This window comes from Ranitomeya imitator, chromosome 5 (genome assembly GCF_032444005.1).
Source record: "Ranitomeya imitator isolate aRanImi1 chromosome 5, aRanImi1.pri, whole genome shotgun sequence".
NCBI lineage: Eukaryota > Metazoa > Chordata > Amphibia > Anura > Dendrobatidae > Ranitomeya > Ranitomeya imitator.
In genome coordinates, this window is record NC_091286.1 from 713,468,314 (window position 1) to 713,490,416 (window position 22,103).

The 22,103-nt window shown below is 46.2% G+C and overlaps 1 protein-coding gene across 2 annotated transcripts in view; it reads left to right on the top strand.

Moving 5' to 3' along the window:
• LOC138638937 (zinc finger protein 436-like) overlaps window positions 1-22,103 on the top strand; it is a 120,440-nt gene that overhangs the window by 46,932 nt on the left and 51,405 nt on the right. For both annotated transcript variants that reach the window (XM_069728695.1, XM_069728696.1), the window contains exon 3: window positions 9,624-9,732. The gene's annotated coding sequence lies outside the window, so the exon portion shown is untranslated. The remainder of the gene's footprint in view (window positions 1-9,623; window positions 9,733-22,103) is intronic.

Genomic DNA, 22,103 nt, shown 5'->3' on the forward strand with positions numbered 1-22,103 from the left:
CTAAAAGTAAAAAAAAAAAAACAGTACATACTTACCTACCGCTGTCTGTCCTCCAGCGCTGTGCTCTGCACTCCTCCTGTACTGTCTGTGAGCCGGAAAGCAGAGCGGTGACGTCACCGCTCTGCTTTCCGGCTCACAGACAGTACAGGAGGAGAGCAGAGAAGCAGAGCGCAGCGCTGGAGGACAGACGGCTGTAGGTAAGTATGTACTGTTTGTTTTTTTTTACTTTTAGCATGGTAACCAGGGTAAACATCGGGTTACTAAGCGCGGCCCTGCGCTTAGTTACCCGATGTTTACCCTGGTTACCGGCATCGTTGGTCGCTGGAGAGCTGTCTGTGTGACAGCTCTCCAGCGACCAAACAGCGACGCTGCAGCGATCCGGATCGTTGTCGGTATCGCTGCAGCGTCGCTAAATGTGAAGGGGCCTTGAGACGTTCTGTCACTAAGCATGGGACTTATGAATGGAATTACTTGCACCAGAAATTTTTAGGAGCTTCATAGCAAGAGGTGAATAAATACAGGTGTTTCTTACGATATTTGAATATCATCAAAAAGTTAATTTATTTCAGTTCTTCAATACAAATAGTGAAACTCATTATATAGTCATTACAAACAGAGTGATCTATTTCACGTGGTTATTTCTGTTAATGTTGATGATTATGTGCCTAGGAAGGGCCTAGGTAGGCGGATACCTAGTGTCCTCTGACGCTCCTGAAGGTGGAGTCGGGCGTCAGCTGCAGATATCTGCAAGTTACACTCCTAGGCAGTCCCCTGTACTGGAGTTTCCGAACCCAAGGGTTGAGTTTGCTGCACAGGGACAGATGATCGGAGTCACTGAAGGGCAGGAGTCGGAGACTGACAGTCTGGACTACGTGGACTTTGGAGATTGGTTCTCTTTCAGACACACAGGAATTGGGAAATGGTTCATAGACCGCCAACGTGGCTCCCGGGTCCAGATGGCTACGACGCGGCTTCAGAATCACGTACATACTTCAAAAAACTAAAGGGAAAACCGTGAATAATAGACTAAGGATGGGGGACCTGGCAACATACAGTTGCAGACACAAAAGAGAATGGTAAAACCAAAAACACTCAGTTTGAAAAAATGTTTGCAGTAATCCGCAAGTGCTAGTAAAAGATGTAAATAACAGGGTATTTGGTTGATACGTTTTTTGCAAAAAATGTATACTAAGCTGCTCTACCAATCTTCACGGTATACCCTTATCAGAGCAGTCCTAACTAATGTATGCAATCCCTATCTGATGTATTTAAAAACCTGATCATCTGTATATTACCTGTGTGAACAGGGTTCAGAGAGGAAAAATCCATGTGTGCATACAGGGCAGAACAGCTTTTGTGCAGCTAGCCCAAGAGGAGTGGTGGTACTCCCCAGTCTTGTAGACACAAGAGAACAATCATGGAAACAGGAACACATGGGCTACTTGCACAGTGAACAAGTCTGTAAGAACATGTTCACACACCACCAAGAAACCTGAAGACACAAAAGAGAATGGTAAAACCAAAAACACTCAGTTTGAAAAAATGTTTGCAGTAATCCGCAAGTGCTAGTAAAAGATGTAAATAACAGGGTATTTGTTAATAGGGATTGCATACATCAGTTAGGACTGCTCTGATATGGGTATACCGTGAAGATTGGTAGAGCAGCTTAGTATACATTTTTTGCAAAAAACGTATCAACCAAATACCCTGTTATTTACATCTTTTACTATCACTTGCGGATTACTGCAAACATTTTTTCAAACTGAGTGTTTTTGGTTTTACCATTCTCTTTTGTGTCTTCAGGTTTCTTGGTGGTGTGTGAACATGATCATACAGACTTGTTCACTGTGCAAGTAGCCCATGTATTCCTGTTTCCATGATTGTTCTCTTGTGTCTACAAGACTGGGGAGTTCCACCACTCCTCTTGGGCTAGCTGCACAAAAGCTGTTCTGCCCTGTATGCACACATGGATTTTTCCTCTCTGAACCCTGTTCACACAGGTAATATACAGATGATCAGGTTTTTAAATACATCAGATAGGGATTGCATACATTAGTTAGGACTGCTCTGATAAGGGCATACCGTGAAGATTGGTAGAGCAGCTTAGTATACATTTTTTGCAAAAAACGTATCAACCAAATACCCTGTTATTTACATCTTTTACTAGCACTTGCGGATTACTGCAAACATTTTTTCAAACTGAGTGTTTTTGGTTTTACCATTCTCTTTTGTGTCTTCAGGTTTCTTGGTGGTGTGTGAACATGATCATACAGACTTGTTCACTGTGCAAGTAGCCCATGTGTTCCTGTTTCCATGATTGTTCTCTTGTGTCTACAAGACTGGGGAGTTCCACCACTCCTCTTGGGCTAGCTGCACAAAAGCTGTTCTGCCCTGTATGCACACATGGATTTTTCCTCTCTGAACCCTGTTCACACAGGTAATCTACAGATGATCAGGTTTTTAAATACATCAGATAGGGATTGCATACATTAGTTAGGACTGCTCTGATAAGGGTATACCGTGAAGATTGGTAGAGCAGCTTAGTATACATTTTTTGCAAAAAACGTATCAACCAAATACCCTGTTATTTACATCTTTTACTAGCACTTGCGGATTACTGCAAACATTTTTTCAAACTGAGTGTTTTTGGTTTTACCATTCTCTTTTGTGTCTTCAGGTTTCTTGGTGGTGTGTGAACATGTTCTTACAGACTTGTTCACTGTTTAAGTAGCCCATGTGTTCCTGTTAACATACAGTTGCAGACAAACTACTACTAAGTAACTATAGTGGTTGCTCAGGCACCTCCCTATTGGGGAGAGTGCTTTTTAAACAAGATGCCTTTCACCTATTGACTGGGGCATATTTTCAGGTGCGCATGCTGCCAATATATGAGCAAGGGAGTGCACCGGCACACTAGACGTGTGGAGGGATGAGCGGATCCATGCAGGGGGGATGGAAGGGGGCGGCAATAAGCATTACAGTGCTAATGTAGACAGGATAAGAAACTGAGCTCAGCACTGTCCATCACATCTGCCCTGCAGCCAATCCAAAAAGACCAAAGCTGTTAAAACTAAGCACTGGACCCCAGGAGGGTGAGTAAAGACTGTTTTTGTCTCCCTAAGCATTGGAGACATTGGGTATACCTTGGCGATTGGTGGAGCAGCTTAACATACTTCGAAAGCATCACCAAACCAGGGATTCAAGCTTCAGGAGGCTAATTTGCATATTCCAGGTGCCTTCTGGGAGAAGCGAAGTCTCCCTAAGCTAGAAGATCGTTGGGTACAGCCGGGACCAGCTGCTTCGAAAGCATCACCAAACCAGGGATTCAAGCTTCAGGAGGCTAATTTGCATATTCCAGGTGCCTTCTGGGAGAAGCGAAGTCTCCCTAAGCTAGAAGATCGTTGGGTACAGCCGGGACCAGCTGCTTCGAAAGCATCACCAAACCAGGGATTCAAGCTTCAGGAGGCTAATTTGCATATTCCAGGTGCCTTCTGGGAGAAGCGAAGTCTCCCTAAGCTAGAAGATCGTTGGGTACAGCCGGGACCAGCTGCTTCGAAAGCATCACCAAACCAGGGATTCAAGCTTCAGGAGGCTAATTTGCATATTCCAGGTGCCTTCTGGGAGAAGCGAAGTCTCCCTAAGCTAGAAGATCGTTGGGTACAGCCGGGACCAGCTGCTTCGAAAGCATCACCAAACCAGGGATTCAAGCTTCAGGAGGCTAATTTGCATATTCCAGGTGCCTTCTGGGAGAAGCGAAGTCTCCCTAAGCTAGAAGATCGTTGGGTACAGCCGGGACCAGCTGCTTCGAAAGCATCACCAAACCAGGGATTCAAGCTTCAGGAGGCTAATTTGCATATTCCAGGTGCCTTCTGGGAGAAGCGAAGTCTCCCTAAGCTAGAAGATCGTTGGGTACAGCCGGGACCAGCTGCTTCGAAAGCATCACCAAACCAGGGATTCAAGCTTCAGGAGGCTAATTTGCATATTCCAGGTGCCTTCTGGGAGAAGCGAAGTCTCCCTAAGCTAGAAGATCGTTGGGTACAGCCGGGACCAGCTGCTTCGAAAGCATCACCAAACCAGGGATTCAAGCTTCAGGAGGCTAATTTGCATATTCCAGGTGCCTTCTGGGAGAAGCGAAGTCTCCCTAAGCTAGAAGATCGTTGGGTACAGCCGGGACCAGCTGCTTCGAAAGCATCACCAAACCAGGGATTCAAGCTTCAGGAGGCTAATTTGCATATTCCAGGTGCCTTCTGGGAGAAGCGAAGTCTCCCTAAGCTAGAAGATCGTTGGGTACAGCCGGGACCAGCTGCTTCGAAAGCATCACCAAACCAGGGATTCAAGCTTCAGGAGGCTAATTTGCATATTCCAGGTGCCTTCTGGGAGAAGCGAAGTCTCCCTAAGCTAGAAGATCGTTGGGTACAGCCGGGACCAGCTGCTTCGAAAGCATCACCAAACCAGGGATTCAAGCTTCAGGAGGCTAATTTGCATATTCCAGGTGCCTTCTGGGAGAAGCGAAGTCTCCCTAAGCTAGAAGATCGTTGGGTACAGCCGGGACCAGCTGCTTCGAAAGCATCACCAAACCAGGGATTCAAGCTTCAGGAGGCTAATTTGCATATTCCAGGTGCCTTCTGGGAGAAGCGAAGTCTCCCTAAGCTAGAAGATCGTTGGGTACAGCCGGGACCAGCTGCTTCGAAAGCATCACCAAACCAGGGATTCAAGCTTCAGGAGGCTAATTTGCATATTCCAGGTGCCTTCTGGGAGAAGCGAAGTCTCCCTAAGCTAGAAGATCGTTGGGTACAGCCGGGACCAGCTGCTTCGAAAGCATCACCAAACCAGGGATTCAAGCTTCAGGAGGCTAATTTGCATATTCCAGGTGCCTTCTGGGAGAAGCGAAGTCTCCCTAAGCTAGAAGATCGTTGGGTACAGCCGGGACCAGCTGCTTCGAAAGCATCACCATACCGCGCGCCTTACGGCGCGCGAATTTTTGCCTGTAGGACATTATTGCAAGAGAGCTTGGCTGAGTAGATTACACAAGAAGGAAAACACACAGCAAGTCAGCAGGATCTAGGAGCAACATGGCAGATGTGACAACCTACATGGTGAGCTGCAGCATGTGCTACATGTTCACAGATCGACCAGAAGAAGAATCCAATTTCACCTGTCAGAAGTGTAGACTAGTGGCCCTTTTAGAAGAAAAGTTGCGGGGTCTGGAAGAAAGAATAGCAACTTTGAAACTCATCAAAGAGAATGAAGACTTTCTAGACAGAACAGAAGCATCTCTACTGGTCACAGAAGGTGCAAAAAGTGTCAGAGAACCTCCAAAAGCAGATGAGTGGAAGCATGTGACCAAAAGAAGCAAGAAGACCATGGAGAAATCACCAACCACACAACTGAAGAACCGATATCAAATCTTTGTAGAGGATGAAGATGGCACACCTAAGAATGAAGCAATACCAGCAAGCAAAAAAGAAAAGGGCACACAGCAACAAGTGACAGCAAAAAGTACAGCCAAGAAGCAACGAAGAGTGGTGGTGGTGGGAGACTCACTACTGAGAGGCACCGAAGCAGCCATCTGCAGACCGGACATAACTGCAAGAGAAGTATGCTGCCTTCCAGGTGCGATGATCAAGGATGTGACCGATAGGATACCAAAGCTCTTCAGCTCCAAGGACGTCCACCCATTTCTTCTGATACATGTTGGCACCAATGACACGGCAAGGAAGGACCTACCGACAATCTGCAAGGACTTTGAAGAGTTGGGGAAGAAAGTAAAGGAACTGGATGCACAGGTAGTTTTTTCTTCTATCCTTCCAGTAGACGGGCATGGCACCAGGAGATGGAACAGGATCCTTGATGCGAACAACTGGCTAAGATGATGGTGCAGACAACAAGGATTTGGATTCCTGGACCATGGTGTGAATTACTGGTATGATGGACTCCTCGCCAGAGACGGACTACACCTCAACAAACCTGGGAAACACACATTCGCCAGAAGACTCGCTACACTCATCAGGAGGGCGTTAAACTAGAAGAAGAGGGGACGGGAAGAAAAACATTAGACTCGAACAAAGACGACCCAGGAAAACATACTCAGAAGGGAGGTAAGAACATTTCTAAAACAATCCACAGTGAGGAGATTGGAACAAAACAAAATCCTCTAAACTGCATGCTCGCAAACGCCAGAAGCCTGACAAACAAGATGGAAGAACTAGAAGCAGAAATATCTACAGGTAACTTTGACATAGTGGGAATAACCGAGACATGGTTAGATGAAAGCTATGACTGGGCAGTTAACTTACAGGGTTACAGTCTGTTTAGAAAGGATCGTAAAAATCGGAGAGGAGGAGGGGTTTGTCTCTATGTAAAGTCTTGTCTAAAGTCCACTTTAAGGGAGGATATTAGCGAAGGGAATGAGGATGTCGAGTCCATATGGGTTGAAATTCATGGAGGGAAAAATGGTAACAAAATTCTCATTGGGGTCTGTTACAAACCCCCAAATATAACAGAAAGCATGGAAAGTCTACTTCTAAAGCAGATAGATGAAGCTGCAACCCATAATGAGGTCCTGGTTATGGGGGACTTTAACTACCCGGATATTAACTGGGAAACAGAAACCTGTGAAACCCATAAAGGCAACAGGTTTCTACTAATAACCAAGAAAAATTATCTTTCACAATTGGTGCAGAATCCAACCAGAGGAGCAGCACTTTTAGACCTAATACTATCTAATAGACCTGACAGAATAACAAATCTGCAGGTGGTTGGGCATTTAGGAAATAGCGACCACAATATTGTGCAGTTTCACCTGTCTTTCACTAGGGGGACTTGTCAGGGAGTCACAAAAACATTGAACTTTAGGAAGGCAAAGTTTGACCAGCTTAGAGATGCCCTTAATCTGGTAGACTGGGACAATATCCTCAGAAATAAGAATACAGATAATAAATGGGAAATGTTTAAGAACATCCTAAATAGGCAGTGTAAGCGGTTTATACCTTGTGGGAATAAAAGGACTAGAAATAGGAAAAACCCAATGTGGCTAAACAAAGAAGTAAGACAGGCAATTAACAGTAAAAAGAAAGCATTTGCACTACTAAAGCAGGATGGCACCATTGAAGCTCTAAAAAACTATAGGGAGAAAAATACTTTATCTAAAAAACTAATTAAAGCTGCCAAAAAGGAAACAGAGAAGCACATTGCTAAGGAGAGTAAAACTAATCCCAAACTGTTCTTCAACTATATCAATAGTAAAAGAATAAAAACTGAAAATGTAGGCCCCTTAAAAAATAGTGAGGAAAGAATGGTTGTAGATGACGAGGAAAAAGCTAACATATTAAACACCTTCTTCTCCACGGTATTCACGGTGGAAAATGAAATGCTAGGTGAAATCCCAAGAAACAATGAAAACCCTATATTAAGGGTCACCAATCTAACCCAAGAAGAGGTGCGAAACCGGCTAAATAAGATTAAAATAGATAAATCTCCGGGTCCGGATGGCATACACCCACGAGTACTAAGAGAACTAAGTAATGTAATAGATAAACCATTATTTCTTATTTTTAGTGACTCTATAGCGACAGGGTCTGTTCCGCAGGACTGGCGCATAGCAAATGTGGTGCCAATATTCAAAAAGGGCTCTAAAAGTGAACCTGGAAATTATAGGCCAGTAAGTCTAACCTCTATTGTTGGTAAAATATTTGAAGGGTTTCTGAGGGATGTTATTCTGGATTATCTCAATGAGAATAACTGTGTAACTCCATATCAGCATGGGTTTATGAGAAATCGCTCCTGTCAAACCAATCTAATCAGTTTTTATGAAGAGGTAAGCTATAGACTGGACCACGGTGAGTCATTGGACGTGGTATATCTCGATTTTTCCAAAGCGTTTGATACCGTGCCGCACAAGAGGTTGGTACACAAAATGAGAATGCTTGGTGTGGGGGAAAATGTGTGTAAATGGGTTAGTAACTGGCTTAGTGATAGAAAGCAGAGGGTGGTTATAAATGGTATAGTCTCTAACTGGGTCGCTATGACCAGTGGGGACCGCAGGGGTCAGTATTGGGACCTGTTCTCTTCAACATATTCATTAATGATCTGGTAGAAGGTTTACACAGTAAAATATCGATATTTGCAGATGATACAAAACTATGTAAAGCAGTTAATACAAGAGAAGATAGTATTCTGTTACAGATGGATCTGGATAAGTTGGAAACTTGGGCTGAAAGGTGGCAGATGAGGTTTAACAATGATAAATGTAAGGTTATACACATGGGAAGAAGGAATCAATGTCACCATTACACACTGAATGGGAAACCACTGGGTAAATCTGACAGGGAGAAGGACTTGGGGATCCTAGTTAATGATAAACTTACCTGGAGCAGCCAGTGCCAGGCAGCAGCTGCCAAGGCAAACAGGATCATGGGGTGCATTAAAAGAGGTCTGGATACACATGATGAGAGCATTATACTGCCTCTGTACAAATCCCTAGTTAGACCGCACATGGAGTACTGTGTCCAGTTTTGGGCACCGGTGCTCAGGAAGGATATAATGGAACTAGAGAGAGTACAAAGGAGGGCAACAAAATTAATAAAGGGGATGGGAGAACTACAATACCCAGATAGATTAGCGAAATTAGGATTATTTAGTCTAGAAAAAAGACGACTGAGGGGCGATCTAATAACCATGTATAAGTATATAAGGGGACAATACAAATATCTCGCTGAGGATCTGTTTATACCAAGGAAGGTGACGGGCACAAGGGGGCATTCTTTGCGTCTGGAGGAGAGAAGGTTTTTCCACCAACATAGAAGAGGATTCTTTACTGTTAGGGCAGTGAGAATCTGGAATTGCTTGCCTGAGGAGGTGGTGATGGCGAACTCAGTCGAGGGGTTCAAGAGAGGCCTGGATGTCTTCCTGGAGCAGAACAATATTGTTTCATACAATTATTAGGTTCTGTAGAAGGACGTAGATCTGGTGATTTATTATGATGGAATATAGGCTGAACTGGATGGACAAATGTCTTTTTTCGGCCTTACTAACTATGTTACTATGTTACTTTTTTTTGCAAAAAAACGTATTAACTAAATACCCTGTATTTTTTCATTTTTTGACTAGCACTTGCTTATTTACTGTGACTTTTTTACAACAGAGTATTTTTTGACCTCCTTGTGCGTTTTTGTGTTTTCAAGTTCTTTGGTGGTGTGAACAGGTTTCTACAGACTTGTTCGCTATGCAGGTGGCCCATGTGTTTTTGGTTTTATAATTGTTCTCTTGTTTCTACAAGACTGGGGAGTCCACCACTCCTCTGTGGGTCATTTGCATTGTAGCTGTTCCATCTCGCATGTTCAACGTGGATATTTTCTCTCTGAGCCCTGTTCACACAGGTACTATACAGATGATCAGGTTTTTAAATACATCAGATAGGGATTATATACATTAGATAGGACTGCTGCTCTATTACGGGTATACCTTGGCGATTGGTGGAGCAGCTTAACATACGTTTTTTGCAAAAAAACGTATTAACTAAATGCCCTGTTTTTTTTCATTTTTTGACTAGCACTTGCTTATTTACTGTGACTTTTTTACAACAGAGTATTTTTTGACCTCTTTGTGCGCTTTTGTGTTTTCAGGGTAAGAAACTGAGCTCAGTGGTAAACTACAGCACTGTCCGTCACATCTGCCCTGCAGCCAATCCATAAAGACCAAAGCTGTTAAAACTAAGCACTGGACCCCAGGAGGGTGAGTAAAGACTGTTTTTGTCTCCCTAAGCATTGGAACAAAATTATTTTAAAGTGACAAGCCCTTCAATTGTATATAGCATGTCTATTGTTAATGGCCTCACAGTTTAGCCAGGGCACGCAGCTGTTATGTTTGTGGCAGCCATTTACAGTTCATATTGAATTAAACTGCTGCGTCATCCCAGTCCACCTGAGTCTTGGTCAGGAGGTGGCGGTCAGTCTGGACATCATTGTCCACCCCAGTCCTGATCAAGTGATGGCGGTCGGACTGTACATCCCAGTCCACACGAGTCCTGGTCAGGAGACGGCGGTCGGTGTGGACATCCCGGTCCACACGAGTCCTGGTCAGGAGACGGCGGTCGGTGTGGACATCCCGGTCCACACGAGTCCTGGTCAGGAGACGGCAGTCAGTGTGGACAATCCCAGTCCACATGAGTCCTGGTCTGGAGATGATGGTCAGTCTGGACATCCCAGTCCACACGAGTCCTGGTCAGGAGTGGGCGGTCGGTCTGGACATCCTGGTAAGGAGTGGGTGGTTGGTCTGGACATCCTGGTCCACACGAGTCCTGGTCAGGAGTGGGCGGTCGGTCTGGACATCCTGGTCAGGAGTGGGCGGTCAGTCTGGACATCCTGGTCAGGAGACGGCGGTCGGTCTGGACAATCCCAGTCCACATGAGTCCTGGTCAGGAGACGGCGGTCGGTCTGGACAATCCCAGTCCACATGAGTCCTGGTCAGGAGACGGCGGTCGGTGTGGACATCCCGGTCCACACGAGTCCTGGTCAGGAGACGGCAGTCAGTGTGGACAATCCCAGTCCACATGAGTCCTGGTCAGGAGTGGGCGGTCGGTCTGGACATCCTGGTCAGGAGTGGGCGGTCGGTCTGGACATCCTGGTCAGGAGACGGCGGTCGGTCTGGACAATCCCAGTCCACATGAGTCCTGGTCAGGAGACGGCAGTCAGTGTGGACAATCCCAGTCCACATGAGTCCTGGTCTGGATATGGCGGTCAGTCTGGACATCCCAGTCCACACGAGTCCTGGTCAGGAGTGGGCGGTCGGTCTGGACATCCTGGTAAGGAGTGGGTGGTTGGTCTGGACATCCTGGTCCACACGAGTCCTGGTCAGGAGTGGGCGGTCGGTCTGGACATCCTGGTCAGGAGTGGGCGGTCGGTCTGGACATCCTGGTCAGGAGTGGGCGGTCGGTCTGGACATCCTGGTCAGGAGTGGGCGGTCGGTCTGGACATCCTGGTCAGGAGTGGGCGGTCGGTCTGGACATCCTGGTCAGGAGTGGGCGGTCGGTCTGGACATCCTGGTCAGGAGTGGGCGGTCGGTCTGGACATCCTGGTCAGGAGTGGGCGGTCGGTCTGGACATCCTGGTCAGGAGTGGGCGGTCGGTCTGGACATCCTGGTCAGGAGTGGGCGGTCGGTCTGGACATCCTGGTCAGGAGTGGGCGGTCGGTCTGGACATCCTGGTCAGGAGTGGGCGGTCGGTCTGGACATCCTGGTCAGGAGTGGGCGGTCGGTCTGGACATCCTGGTCAGGAGTGGGCGGTCGGTCTGGACATCCTGGTCAGGAGTGGGCGGTCGGTCTGGACATCCTGGTCAGGAGTGGGCGGTCGGTCTGGACATCCTGGTCAGGAGTGGGCGGTCGGTCTGGACATCCTGGTCAGGAGTGGGCGGTCGGTCTGGACATCCTGGTCAGGAGTGGGCGGTCGGTCTGGACATCCTGGTCAGGAGTGGGCGGTCGGTCTGGACATCCTGGTCAGGAGTGGGCGGTCGGTCTGGACATCCTGGTCCACAGGAGTTCTGGTCAGGAGACGGCGGTTGGTCTGGACATCCTGGTCCACAGGAGTTCTGGTCAGGAGACGGCGGTTGGTCTGGACATCCTGGTCAGGAGTGGGCGGTCGGTCTGGACATCCTGGTCCACAGGAGTTCTGGTCAGGAGACGGCGGTTGGTCTGGACATCCTGGTAAGGAGTGGGCGGTCGGTCTGGACATCCCGGTCCACACGAGTCCTGGTCAGGAGACGGCGGTTGGTTTTGAAAGTTATTCTTGGGCAAGAAAGGTGGGGGGTCAGGACAAGTAGCTAAATACTTGTGGAAAATATAGGGGGAAGGGATAAGCTCAATTTAGGAGAGATGTGGAAAGGGTTAATGTAATTAAATTCAGTCAGGAGTTTCACTGAGCTGCACTGAGAGGGAAAGGAGTTATGTTAAGCACGGAGAAGCTGCTGACTGTTCTGTGACTACATAGTATACATACATATACACAGTATGTGAAGGAGAACAGCAGACTGCAGCTCACCCAGGTGCTGTTACAGTCCCGCTCCCTCCACATTTCCTGCAGACCATCTGTGAGATGGCGCCGCCCTTGAGGGCTGCACACAGGGGCCCCAGTGTCATGTAACCTGCATGATGAGACCCAGAGCCCATAGAGCAGCACCGGCTGTGCTTGGCTTCGGGCAGACCCACCCTTACATGACCGGTCCGCAGCTGCAGGAGGAGTAACCTCTGCCCTGTGTGTGACAGCCCATCCCCCTCAATAGAGAGTGAAAGGGGAGCAGTCCGTCTCCGGGGCGTGCCAGAGAGTCCGGCTCAGACCGCCCACGCAGAGCCTCCTGTGAAGCTAGCCCCTGCAGCGCCCTGAGTGATACCGCCGCCAGTGATGAGCGTGTCTGCGCGTCTCCCCTCAGGGCATATGCAGCTCTGATATATTCAGAACTATCAACTGTCATCGCATCCATGAAAATAAAAATAGTGAGATGCAGGGAGAGGGGCGAAGGACATTACCACGCTGAGAACTTTGGCCCGGAGCTCCTCCTGAGGGGCCGCCTCCACCGGTGATCACAGGAAGATAGAGACGAAAAATGGGGAAAGACTCTGGCACAACCGCCCAGGGATAACATGGATTCTACACACCTTAGTCATAGGCTAACTCATAGGCTTTTTAACCCCTGAACCCCCGGAGCTTTTTTTTCTTCTCGCTACTCCGTTTCGTGATCAGGTTAATCCTTTTTTGCTTTCCTTCTTCCCAGAGCCATAACTTTTTTATTTTTCCGTCAATATGGTCATGTGAGGGCTTATTATTTGCGGGACGAGTTTTACTTTTGAAAAACACCATTGGTCGTGTACTCGAAAACAGGAAAAATATTCCAAGTGCAAAACAATCCCACACTTGTTTTTTGTTTTCTAGGGTCACTAAATGATAACACTAAGCAGCGACTCTGATTCTCCAGGTCATTACGAGTTCATAGACACCTAACACGTCTTGGTTATTTTTTATCTAAGTGGTGAAACAAAATTTCAAACTTTGCTAAAAAAAAACCCAAAATAATTGGGCAGTTTTCCGATACCCGTAGCGTCTCCATTTTTCGTGATCTCGGGTCGGGTGAGGGCTTATTTTTTGCGTGCCGAGCTGACAATTTTAGTACAATGGTGGTACAGATACGTTCTTTTGATCGCCCGTTATTGCATTTTAATGCAATGTCCTGTCAAACAAAAAAATGTAATTCTGGCTTTTTGATTTTTTTTCTCACTACGCCGTTTAGCGATCACGTTAATCCTTTTTTTATTGATAGATCGATTCTGAATGTGGCAATAACAAATGTGTAGTTTTTTTTTGTTTTATTTTGATTGGGGCGAAAGGGGGGTGATTTGAACTTTAATGTTTTTTATTTTAAACATTTTTTTTTACTTTTGCCATGCTTCAATAACCTCCATGGGAGACTAGGCGCTGGCTTGAGGTACCGTCACATTAAGCGACACTGCAGCGATATAGACAAAGATGCCGATTGCTGCAGCGTCGCTGTTTAGTCGTTGTGTGGTCGCTGGAGAGCTGTCACACAGACAGCTCTCCAGCGACCAACGTTGCCGAAGTCCCCGGGTAACCAGGGTAAACATCAGGTTACTAAGCGCAGGGCCGCACTTAGTAACCCGATGTTTACCTTGGTTACCATTGTAAATGTAAAAAAAAAACACTACATACTTACATTCCTGTGTCTGTCCCCAGGCGTCAGCTTCCCTGCACTGTGTAAGCACCGGCCGTAAAGCAGAGCGGTGACGTCACTGCTGTGCTCTGCTTTACAGCCGGCCGGCGCTGACACAGTGCAGGGAAGCTGACGCCGGGGGTCGCGACAGACACCGGAATGTAAGTATGTAGTTTTTTTTTTTTTTACATTTACAATGGTAACCAGGGTAAATATCGGGTTACTAAGCGCGGCCCTGCGCTTAGTAACCCGATGTTTACCCTGGTTACCAGTGAAGACATCGCTGGATCGGCGTCACACATGCCGATTCAGCGATGTCAGTGGGTGATCCAGCGACGAAATAAAGTTCTGGACTTTCTGCTCCGACCAGCGATGTCACAGCAGGATCCAGATCGCTGCTGCGTGTCAAACACAACGATATCGCTATCCAGGACGCTGCAACGTCACGGATCGCTAGCGATATTGTTACAAAGTCGCTCAGTGTGAAGGTACCTTTAGCCTGATCGGCTCTGCTACATAGAAGCAATGCTCAGATTACTTCAAAGAAAAAATTGACCACATTCGACAGGAAATCATTTCCCAATCTCTTCATAGCATGCACTGTCCTCCCTCCTCCACTGCATCTAGCTCACTCTCTGACTTTGAACCAGTTACAGAAGAAGAAGTAATCGGGCTTCTTGCATATTCTCGCCCGACCACTTGCACCAGTGACCCCATTCCGTCACATCTCCTCCAGTCCCTTTCCCCGGCTGTCACCTCTCACCTAACAAAAATATTCAACCTTTCTCTCTCTTCCGTGATCATTCCCTCCTCATTTAAGCATGCCATCATACATCCATTACTTACATCCCTCGACCAAAACTGTGCTCCAACTACAGACCTGTCTCTAATCTTCCCTTCATCTCTAAACTCCTCGAGCACCTGGTCCACTCCCGTCTTACCCGCTATGTCTCAGATAACTCTCTTCTCGACAATCTGGTTTCCGCTCTTTACACTCTACTGAAACTGCCCTCACTAAAGTCTCCAATAAACTACTAACAGCTAAATCTAATGGTCACTACTCCATGCTAATTCTCTTGGATCTCTCCTGTTATGACCTGGTGGTCAAGAGCACCCAGAAAGACCTGATAGCTACAAAAATACAGGACAAGCTCTGGGAAGTGGAAACTCTGCTGACCGCAATCCCTAATCCTATCACACACACTAGAAATAGCCGTGGATTGCTCCTAACGCTCCCTATGCAACTCGGCACAGCCTAAGAAACTAGCTAGCCCTAAAGATAGAAAAATGAAGCCTACCTTGCCTCAGAGAAATTCCCCAAAGGAAAAGGCAGCCCCCACATATATTGACTATGAGTAAGATGAAATCACAAACACAGAGATGAAATAGATATAGCAAAGTGAGGCCCGACTTACTGAACAGACAGAGGATAGGAAAGGCAACTTTGCGGTCAGCACAAAAACCTACAAAAAGCCACACAGAGTGCAGTGAAAAAAAAAACTCACGGTGCGGAGGCGCCCCTCTGCGTCCCAGAGCTTCCAGCAAGCAAGGCAATATTCACAATAGCAAGCTGGACAGAAAAAATAGCAAACAAGAAAATAGCAAAGAGGATCTTAGCTTCTGCTGGAAATAACAGGTAACCAGAACGATCCAGGAGCGAACTCGACCAATAGTACAACATTGACAGCTGGCATGGGGCAAAGATCCAAGTGGAGTTAAATAGAGCAGCCCACTAACGACTTAGCCTCGTCACCTGTGGAAGGAAACTCAGAAACACCCACAGCCACCAGAGGAAGTCCATGGACAGAACCAGCCGAAGTACCATTCATGACCACAGGAGGGAGCCCGACAACAGAATTCACAACAGTACCCCCCCCTTGAGGAGGGGTCACCGAACCCTCACCAGAGCCCCCAGGCCGACCAGGATGAGCCAAATGAAAGGCACGAACAAGATCGGCAGCATGAACATCAGAGGCAAAAACCCAGGAATTATCTTCCTGACCATAACCCTTCCACTTGACCAGGTACTGGAGTTTCCGTCGAGAATCCAAAATCTTCTCCACCACATACTCCAACTCCCCCTCAACCAACACCGGGGCAGGAGGATCAACGGATGGAACCACAGGCGCCACGTATCTCCGCAATAACGACCTATGGAACACATTATGGAGGGCAAAAGAATCTGGAAGGGCCAAACTAAATGACACAGGATTGATAACCTCAGAAATCTTATACGGACCAATGAAACGAGGCTTAAACTTAGGAGAGGAAACCTTCATAGGAACATAACGAGACGACAACCAAACCAAATCCCCAACACGAAGTCGGGGACCCACACAGCGCCGGCGGTTAGCGAAACGTTGAGCCTTCTCCTGGGACAATGTCAAATTGTCCACTACCTGAGTCCAAATCTGCTGCAACCTATTCACCACAGTATCTACACCAGGACAGTCCGAAGACTCAACCTGCCCTGAAGAGAAACGAGGATGGAACCCAGAATTGCAGAAAAACGGCGAAACCAAAGTAGCCGAGCTGGCCCGATTATTAAGGGCGAACTCAGCCAATGGCAAAAAGGACACCCAATCATAGTAACATAGTAACATAGTAACATAGTTAGTAAGGCCGAAAAAAGACATTTGTCCATCCAGTTCAGCCTATATTCCATCATAATAAATACCCAGATCTACGTCCTTCTACAGAACCTAATAATTGTATGATACAATATTGTTCTGCTCCAGGAAGACATCCAGGCCTCTCTTGAACCCCTCGACTGAGTTCGCCATCACCACCTCCTCAGGCAAGCAATTCCAGATTCTCACTGCCCTAACAGTAAAGAATCCTCTTCTATGTTGGTGGAAAAACCTTCTCTCCTCCAGACGCAAAGAATGCCCCCTTGTGCCCGTCACCTTCCTTGGTATAAACAGATCCTCAGCGAGATATTTGTATTGTCCCCTTATATACTTATACATGGTTATTAGATCGCCCCTCAGTCGTCTTTTTTCTAGACTAAATAATCCTAATTTCGCTAATCTATCTGGGTATTGTAGTTCTCCCATCCCCTTTATTAATTTTGTTGCCCTCCTTTGTACTCTCTCTAGTTCCATTATATCCTTCCTGAGCACCGGTGCCCAAAACTGGACACAGTACTCCATGTGCGGTCTAACTAGGGATTTGTACAGAGGCAGTATAATGCTCTCATCATGTGTATCCAGACCTCTTTTAATGCACCCCATGATCCTGTTTGCCTTGGCAGCTGCTGCCTGGCACTGGCTGCTCCAGGTAAGTTTATCATTAACTAGGATCCCCAAGTCCTTCTCCCTGTCAGATTTACCCAGTGGTTTCCCGTTCAGTGTGTAATGGTGACATTGATTCCCTCTTCCCATGTGTATAACCTTACATTTATCATTGTTAAACCTCATCTGCCACCTTTCAGCCCAAGTTTCCAACTTATCCAGATCCATCTGTAGCAGAATACTATCTTCTCTTGTATTAACTGCTTTACATAGTTTTGTATCATCTGCAAATATCGATATTTTACTGTGTAAACCTTCTACCAGATCATTAATGAATATGTTGAAGAGAACAGGTCCCAATACCGACCCCTGCGGTACCCCACTGGCCACAGCGACCCAGTTAGAGACTATACCATTTATAACCACCCTCTGCTTTCTATCACTAAGCCAGTTACTAACCCATTTACACACATTTTCCCCCAGACCAAGCATTCTCATTTTGTGTACCAACCTCTTGTGCGGCACGGTATCAAACGCTTTGGAAAAATCGAGATATACCACGTCCAATGACTCACCGTGGTCCAGCCTATAGCTTACCTCTTCATAAAAACTGATTAGATTGGTTTGACAGGAGCGATTTCTCATAAACCCATGCTGATATGGAGTTAAACAGTTATTCTCATTGAGATAATCCAGAATAACATCCCTCAGAAACCCTTCAAATATTTTACCAACAATAGAGGTTAGACTTACTGGCCTATAATTTCCAGGTTCACTTTTAGAGCCCTTTTTGAATATTGGCACCACATTTGCTATGCGCCAATCCTGCGGAACAGACCCTGTCGCTATAGAGTCCCTAAAAATAAGAAATAATGGTTTATCTATTACATTACTTAGTTCTCTTAGTACTCGTGGGTGTATGCCATCCGGACCCGGAGATTTATCTATTTTAATCTTATTTAGCCGGTTTCGCACCTCTTCTTGGGTTAGATTGGTGACCCTTAATATAGGGTTTTCATTGTTTCTTGGGATTTCACCTAGCATTTCATTTTCCACCGTGAATACCGTGGAGAAGAAGGTGTTTAATATGTTAGCTTTTTCCTCGTCATCTACAACCATTCTTTCCTCACTATTTTTTAAGGGGCCTACATTTTCAGTTTTTATTCTTTTACTATTGATATAGTTGAAGAACAGTTTGGGATTAGTTTTACTCTCCTTAGCAATGTGCTTCTCTGTTTCCTTTTTGGCAGCTTTAATTAGTTTTTTAGATAAAGTATTTTTCTCCCTGTAGTTTTTTAGAGCTTCAATGGTGCCATCCTGCTTTAGTAGTGCAAATGCTTTCTTTTTACTGTTAATTGCCTGTCTTACTTCTTTGTTTAGCCACATTGGGTTTTTCCTATTTCTAGTCCTTTTATTCCCACAAGGTATAAACCGCTTACACTGCCTATTTAGGATGTTCTTAAACATTTCCCATTTATTATCTGTATTCTCATTTCTGAGGATATTGTCCCAGTCTACCAGATTAAGGGCATCTCTAAGCTGTTCAAACTTTGCCTTCCTAAAGTTCAATGTTTTTGTGACTCCCTGACAAGTCCCCCTAGTGAAAGACAGGTGAAACTGCACAATATTGTGGTCGCTATTTCCTAAATGCCCAACCACCTGCAGATTTGTTATTCTGTCAGGTCTATTAGATAGTATTAGGTCTAAAAGTGCTGCTCCTCTGGTTGGATTCTGCACCAATTGTGAAAGATAATTTTTCTTGGTTATTAGCAGAAACCTGTTGCCTTTATGCGTTTCACAGGTTTCTGTTTCCCAGTTAATATCCGGGTAGTTAAAGTCCCCCATAACCAGGACCTCATTATGGGTTGCAGCTTCATCTATCTGCTTTAGAAGTAGACTTTCCATGGTTTCTGTTATATTTGGGGGTTTGTAACAGACCCCAATGAGAATTTTGTTACCATTTTTCCCTCCATGAATTTCAACCCATATGGACTCGACATCCTCATTCCCTTCGCTAATATCCTCCCTTAAAGTGGACTTTAGACAAGACTTTACATAGAGACAAACCCCTCCTCCTCTCCGATTTTTACGATCCTTTCTAAACAGACTGTAACCCTGTAAGTTAACTGCCCAGTCATAGCTTTCATCTAACCATGTCTCGGTTATTCCCACTATGTCAAAGTTACCTGTAGATATTTCTGCTTCTAGTTCTTCCATCTTGTTTGTCAGGCTTCTGGCGTTTGCGAGCATGCAGTTTAGAGGATTTTGTTTTGTTCCAATCTCCTCACTGTGGATTGTTTTAGAAATGTTCTTACCTCCCTTCTGAGTATGTTTTCCTGGGTCGTCTTTGTTCGAGTCTAATGTTTTTCTTCCCGTCCCCTCTTCTTCTAGTTTAACGCCCTCCTGATGAGTGTAGCGAGTCTTCTGGCGAATGTGTGTTTCCCAGGTTTGTTGAGGTGTAGTCCGTCTCTGGCGAGGAGTCCATCATACCAGTAATTCACACCGTGGTCCAGGAATCCAAATCCTTGTTGTCTGCACCATCGTCTTAGCCAGTTGTTTGCATCAAGGATCCTGTTCCATCTCCTGGTGCCATGCCCATCTACTGGAAGGATAGAAGAAAAAACTACCTGTGCATCCAGTTCCTTTACTTTCTTCCCCAACTCTTCAAAGTCCTTGCAGATTGTCGGTAGGTCCTTCCTTTTTTTTTTTTTTTTTTTTAAATAGATTTTTATTGAAAGCGAATATGAACAATACAATTTATGCATTTTCCAGTATATTACAAAATTTTACATTTTCCAAACCCCCAACAATCCCAACAAAACCCAAACCTCCCCCTCCCCTGACAGCTCATACCCAGTTATACTTTGTTACCAGTATTGATGGCTCTTTGAGCCATTTGAATCACTTATGTCCGCTTGTTCTTTAGCACTCTCTTCCTTTCAGAGGCCCTCATCCTCCCATTTCCCATACCTACTATCCCAGCTCGAGCCACGGAGACCACATTTTATCAAACGTTTCTATTTTCCCACGTCTTTTGTATACCCCCTTTTCCAAATTGAGACCATGTTTAACATATTTCAGGAATTCACCCCTTGTAGGCGGCTCATCCTTGATCCAGTTCCTTGCTATTACCTTCCTTGCCATATATAATAGCCTAGCTATTGCTATCTTCCAGGTGTTATCCACTCTAATTTCCTCTACATGTCCCAGTATACACACTATCAGATCTCTCGGCACTCTGCATTTATACGCCCCTTCCACACGGCTCATTACCACCAACCAGAAAGCAACCAGTCTTGGACATATCCACATCATGTGGTATATTCCTGCATTCTCAGTCTTACATCTTGGGCATTCAGAGTCCGCACGCAACCCCGCTCTGTGCAACACTTCTGGTGATTTATAGACTCTGTGCAAGATGTACAGCTGCGATAGTCTATACGGCTCGCTCAGTGACACTCGTGGAACCCACTCCAACACCGACTCCCAGGTTTCATCCTCCATTGGGCCTAAATCTCTTTCCCATTTCGCTCTCGCTTTTAGAGGGAAGTCTAGTAAATATGCATGTAGAAGGTCCTTATAAAGGGTGGTAATGACTCCCCTTGTGGACCCTTCCCCACATACGTATTCCAGAACTATGTCCTCCTGGATCTCAATACCACTGCCCTTGTTTTGAGCTTTAAAAGCATGTTTCATCTGAGCATATTGATACTCCCCAGTCGGTCTCAATCCAAACTCCCCCTGCAGCTGCGAAAAGGACTTTAATCCTTGTTGTTGAATTATCTGAGCCACCAAGTGGATTCCTTTGGCCTGCCACTCCGCCAGCACTCCAAGAGCCGCAAACTCAACCAAATTATTATTAAGCCATATCGGTGTAAATTTAGTCAGCCCCGTAACCCCCCGAATATGTCGCAGTCTGGTCCATAATTTATGTATCAAAAACATAGTTGGGTATAATTTCCCCAATACTCCCAAGGAGCCATCCTCCAGACACTGCGCCACCGGTCTTCGGTTTGTCACCCTCTCCATCAAGTGTTGTACCGCACTGGTAGACGCTCCCCGCGCCCAGCCCTTCAAATGCTGGCTCTGGGCTGCAAGAAAATATAACTCAGGATTGGGTAAAGCCAATCCTCCATCTTCCTTGGGTCGCTGAAGCGTCTCCAGGCGAATACGTGGGTACCGCCTCCCCCATATCAGGCTTCTAAAAAGAGCATTAATCTGCCGGAATTTCCCACGTGGAATCCAAACTGGCGCATTATGTAGGACGTAAAGTAATTTGGGCATCAGAACCATTTTAATGAGATTAACCCTACCCACCACCGATAGGTGTAATTTATTCCACGCATCCACTTTTGCTTTAAGGGCGCCCATGAGAGGAGTCAAATTCCTATACAAAAACTCTGTAACTGGCATCGAGATCCATATTCCCAGGTATTTGAAAAGGGATGCCACCTTAAGCCGCCCCTCTCCCAATGGCTCACTTCTGCTCTCCTCCACCCCATCCACCTCGAAGAGGACCGATTTATCCCAATTTATCCTCAATCCCGACAAGGCTCCAAATTTCCCAATGATCTCGATAGCCCCATTCAAGGCTTCATCCGGGTCCGCCAGGAACAGTAAGATGTCATCTGCATATAACGCAATCTTCTCCTCAACACCCCCATATCTGAACCCAGGAACCTCATCCGATTGTCGGATCTTAGCGGCCAGTGGCTCCACAGCTAAGGCAAACAGAAGGGGCGACAGTGGGCAACCCTGCCTCGTACCTCTGGCCAACTTTATAGGCTGAGAAAGTTCCCCATTCACTCTAATTCTAGCTGTTGGTAGTGAATATAACAGTTGAGTCCATGCCACAAATTGCGGACCAATACCCATACACTTCAACACCCGCCAGAGATATCCCCACTCCACACTGTCAAACGCCTTATGGGCATCCAAGGATGCAATAACCCTTCGGCCACAGTTGTCAGACTTCAGCTGTAGGTTCATATGCAGCCTCCGCAGATTAACCGCTGTAGACCTGTCAGGCATAAAACCAGACTGATCCGGATGTACAAGGCTAGCAATGACGCTGGACAAACGGGTAGCTAACACCTTGGCCAAGAGTTTGACATCGATGGTTAACAGAGAGATTGGTCGATATGACTCAGGCTTCCCC